Genomic DNA, 5,633 nt, shown 5'->3' on the forward strand with positions numbered 1-5,633 from the left:
ACAGCTTCCTCAGCAGGTTTCCCTGCTTTCACTCTTGCTCTCCTGTGGTATATTTTTAACATAGCAGAGATTCTGGTAAAATGTAAATTAGATCACGTCATTCCTCTGATCAAAATCTTCAAATGTGTTTTACTTTACCAAGAAAAATATTCATAGACCTTACAGTGATTTACAAATCCCTGCCCTTATTTCCCTTCCTTCTGTCCCTCATGTTCTCCATCTTTATCTCATCTCCTCCCATTCTATTCCTAACTTTATCTGCTCTAATCACATTGGCCTCTTTCCTCAAACACACTAAACCAATCACGGTATCAGATATGCTGGCAGGAGATGCTGTTATAGGACTGGGCTCTCGGATACCAGTGGAATGATATCTGAGTCCTGAAATTAGAGAAGCCATGTGGCAGCTTTTAACTACCAGAAGCAATGTGTAGACAGTAACTATTAAAAGTGGCCAGATCAGGATAACAGCCAAGGGACCTGATCCACAGAATATTATGGAGATAGTTAATAGAATAGATAGAATAAAAAAGTCACAATCCCTTGCTTTTTTTTTCTTCTACCTCAGTCAGGTTTCATACCGGAATCTTCTGACTAAAGAGAGGTCTCATCTCCAGTAGGAAGAATCCTATAACATCAAGACAAGTGTATATGGTAGTCATTTCCTAAATCTATCCCTAAAAAGGATGTATGGTCATATTACTGTGGGAAGGGCTATTGGCATGGGTGTAGGTTGGCACTGGTACCTGGGGACTGAAATGAGACGTAAGGTAGTATGCACTTTTTTTTTCTGTCTGCTTTGAAGATTTTTCTTTGTCCTTGGTTTTTAGATTTTTTTGCAAAATGAACCTAGATGTTATTTTGTATATGTATGCTTATTCTTGCTATAGACTGTTTACACTCCTTTAAACTCATATATTCTTACTGTGCTTTACGCCTGTAATCCTAGCACTTTGGGAGGCTGAGGCAGCAGATCACATGAGGCAACGAGTTTGAGGCCAGCCTGGCCAACATGGCAAAGCCCCATGTCTACTAAAAATACAAAAATTAGCTGGGCGTGGTGGTGCATGTCAGTCATCCCAGCTACCCGGGAGGCTGAGGCAGGAGAATCCCTTGAACCCAGGAGGCAGAGGCTGCAGTGAGCTGAGATTGAGCCACTGCCCTCTAGCCTGGGTGACAGAGCCAGACTCTATCCCAATAAATAAATACATTTATATATTAAAACCTAATCCCCAGTGTGATGGTATTTAGAGGTGGGACTTTGAAAACTTATTAGGTTATGAGGGTGGAGCACCATGAATGGGATTAGTGCCCTTATAAGAAGGGGCCCTAGAGAGCTACTTTGCACCTTCCACCATGAGGGCACAGGGAAAACACAGCTATCTAAGAACTAGGAAGCAGGGCCTCAACAGACACAAGATCTGCTTGAGCTTGGATCTTGGACCCAGCCTCTAGAACTATGAGAAACAAATGCATAGGCCACTCAGTCTATGTCATTTTTTGTTGTTGTTACAGAAGCTCAAAGAGACAGTCGTGTTTGTGTTTCATAGACATTTTAAAATTCATTTATTGGTTTTGGATAACTTGTAACAACTGTCTTTCAAATAATTAATTCTGTCCCATTCTCTCTTTTTGGATCTCCCGTTAAATATATATTACTCTTTTAAAAATTTCTATATATCTCTTTACGTTCTCTTCTGTATTTTTCATCTTTCTATTTTTCAATATTTTAGTGCAGATATTTCCTATCCTATCTTTTAATTTAGTTTACAAGCTACTTCATTTTAATTATTTTTAAACTGACATATAGTATGAACTCTATTGTATGTAAAAGGAAAGTAGCATAAATCAGTTTCTTTTCTCATGTGATTGTGGTGAGATTTGTGGTTACTCTTACATTCTTGTTTAAATTATACTTAAAATTGTGCTACAAGCTCCATATTCCATAACCTTTTACCATAAGGCTTAGAGTTGCCGTGCCCTAGCAGTGTAAATCCTCTAATTTTGAACACAAAAATTGGGGCACACAAAACCTGAGTCTGAATAGAATTTTAATTCGACCAAGTTGGAAGGTCTTCTGTTACAGAAGATTTACTGATTGAAGAACAAATTTAGAACATTATGAATAAATCATTCCTAAGAGTAAAAGGTAAGTCTGTGGAAAAATGGGAGTAGATTATGGAATATCTGTGCTAGTGGCTGTTTTTTTCTAGGGTAGCTGGACACTGGAGTGTCTTGGTTAACAGACAAAACTTTTGCCTCTACCTGGCATGCTCCCTTGCACACATTTGTGCATTAACAAAGCCAAGTCTTAAGGCCCAGGGTATATTTCTAGGCAGCTTAACATGGCCATTCCAGAAAGATAAGTAAAAAAACACTCTCTTACAAAAGTAGAAACAAAATGATGTATAAAACAAAACAAAACAAAGATCATTATTCCTTCAATTGGCTATCTGAGAAAAAGGGGAGTGAGTTAGGCTGAATAATGGTTCCCACAAATACCCAAGTTCTAATCTCCGGAAATTCTGAATGCTACCTTACAATGCAAATAATAATAATAAAATAAAATAAAGACTTTGCAGATGTGATTAAGAATTATAACATGAGATTATTCTAGATTATGTAAATAATACAATACAAGGATTTTTATATGAAGCAAGCAAAGAGAAATTTGGTACAGAAGAGAAGAAGTTTATATGAAAGAAACTGAGACAGGCAGAACCAGAGAAAGAATATGCTATGCTACTGTCTTTGAAGACGGAGTAAGGAACTATGAGCCAAGAAATGCAAGGAGTGCAGTTCTAGACAAGAAAAGACAAGGAATGGAATTATATACTACAGCCTCCAGCGGGTGTTTGGCCCTGCCAACACCTTAATCTTAACCCTGTCAGACTCATTTTGGACATCTGGTCTACAGGACTGTAGATAATACATTTCTATTGTTGTTGCTGTTGTTTGTTTGTTTCCTTTTTTTATGAGATGGGGTCTCACACTGTCGCCCAGGCTGGAGTGCAGTGGTGCGATCTCGGCTCACTGCAATCTCTGCCTCCCGGGTTCAAGCGATTCTCTGCCTCAGCCTCCTGAGTAGCTGGGATTACAGGTGCGTGCCACCATGCCTGGCTAATTTTTTTTTTAGATGGTTTTCAGACGGTTTTGAACAACAGAAATTCATTCTTTCACAGTTCTGGAGGCCAGAAGTACAAAATTAAGGTATCCACAGAGCATGCTGTCTCTGGAGACTAAAGACTTCATAAGCCTTCAGAGAAAATTCTTTCCATGCCATTCTTTCAGCTTCTGGTGTTGCTAGCAATCCTTGGCATTCTTTGGCTTGTAGATGCATAACTCCATTTTCTGCCTCCATCGTCCGTCATGTGATGTTTTCCTTGTCTTACGGTCTCTTCTCCTTTTCTTATAAGGACACAAATCATATGGGATTAGGGTCCACTCGAATTGAACATGATCTCATCTTAACTTGATTACATCTACAAAATGATGTTCATGAAAGTCCCTTTTTTTTTAACTGTAAAATATGGGACTTGGACATCTCTTCTAGGTAGACAATTTTATAATCTCTAACTCCTCTTATTGTTTCTTTTTTAAGTTCATAATTGTATCACATTCATTAGCATGCTTGTTTTGATTATATATTTTTCCAAAAAAGAAAAACAATGAACAAAACCATATCAATTTGTGAGACTGTCTATGAAGAATGAGAAATGTAGCCATACGCAGTTAGCAAACAGTTTTCACAAAGAATTTGGATGATTCAAGACAAGGAAGCAAAAATATTAAAAAATCTCGACTATTTAAATAGCTCAAACCTGTTCCGACCTTAGTACTCTGCCATGTGCTATTCTGTCTCCTGGAAAGGTTCCACTCTGACTAACTTCTACACCTTTCACAGGTTATAGCTCAGCTGTCAAGCACAGAAAGCTTCTGTGACATCTGTCACTCCTTTTTCACCTTTTAAATGGGGTTCTTTTAGTTATTTTCACTCTTAAAATCTATTTTTTTTGTTTATTACACTTATTATAGTTTGTAATCACATATTTATAAGTGTGTTTTTTTGTTTACTTTCTCTCTTCTTTATTTGACTGTACATTCCTGGTGGCAGAGATCATATCTGAATTTATTTTAAATCTGTCTCCCTAGAGCTTAGCACAGCAAGTGTTTTGTTCATATTAGATAATCATTTTTCAAATGTTCAAATGAATATATTTAGTCATATTGTCACTGGTTCTGTATTGCTGTATCAAGAAGAAGAATTAGGGTTTGTGAATCTTTGTATAACTTAATATAATATGTTACCTTTATTGTCTAAGAGTTTGTCAAAGGAATGACTGAGAGGGGCTGGATGACCAAAGGGTAAAATGTGGCCAACTTCCCTTGATTAGGCCATCTTAAAAATAAAATGTTAAGTATTAAATGATGACACTATATTAAGATAAATGAGATTATTTTAAAAAGTACTTCATTATAAACCAGGGTTTCTCAACCTCTGCACCACTGATGTTATTTTGGACCAAATAATTCTTTGTTGTGGGGCTGTCCTGTGCATTGTGGGATATTTAGCAGCATCTCTGGATCCTACCCAGTGGATTCCAGTAACACCCCTTCAGTTGTAACCACCAAAATTGTCTCCAGACATTACCAAACATCCCTTGGGACATAAAATTGTCCCAGTTGAAAACCACTGCACCTCAGAATTAATAAACAAAAAAAGCTAAACCAAAGCAAACAAAAACAAGAAGCAGAAATCCCTATGTTACATATTATCTCATTTCACTGTCCCAAAGACCTCAAAAATCTCATAAGACAGGTCAGTGTTGTCTTTATTTCATATGTAAAGAGAAGCAAATAGGAAAAATTATGTGACCACCTCAATGCCTCATAGTCAGAGGCAGAGCAAGGATTATGAATCTAGGTCTTTTGATTTCAAACTTTGTGCCATTTCCATGAAAATGTTTTTCTATCTTAGTGAAGATACTCACTGGAAAGGTTCCAGAACAGAGGTGAGCTTCAGCCCCTGGAGAGTGAGGGCCCTGGGAGGTGAGTGGGCTGCAGGCATTCCTGCTACCAACATTCCCAAGGCTGAGTGTTGTCTCGGGGGTTCCCAGTGACTATGGCCTAATTTGGGATCACACCTAAGAGAAAGTGATTCTATCTTATTCTTTTTTTTCAGTATACGTTTGTGTTGACATTGTAACTTTTGAGAGCAGAATTGCTGATATTAATAGTATCAGCAGTTGATGTGTTTTGCTGAGGTGAGAGGATTGCTTGAGGCTGTGAGTTCAAGGTTCGCCTGGGCAACATAGTGATATCCCATTTCTACAAAAAATAAAATTAAAAAAGTTAACTTGGCATGGTGGTTCGTGCTTCAGCCTCAGGAGGCTGAGGTGGGAGGATAGCTTGGGCCCAAGAGGTTGAGAATGCAGTGAGCCATGATCATGCCACTGCACTCCAATCTGGGCAACAGAGAAAGACCCTATCTCAAAAAAAGAAAAAGAAATATTACATTTTTTTTTCCACTTGTGGGTTGGGGAAGAGGCAAGCAGGGAGAAATAGAGTCACAGAAAGAGAAACACACACAGTTTCAGAACAAGAGAAATTGAAAGTCAGAAAGAGACAGACAG

The sequence above is a fragment of the Gorilla gorilla genome, chromosome 3 (assembly GCF_029281585.2).
Source record: "Gorilla gorilla gorilla isolate KB3781 chromosome 3, NHGRI_mGorGor1-v2.1_pri, whole genome shotgun sequence".
Taxonomy (NCBI): Eukaryota; Metazoa; Chordata; class Mammalia; order Primates; family Hominidae; genus Gorilla; species Gorilla gorilla.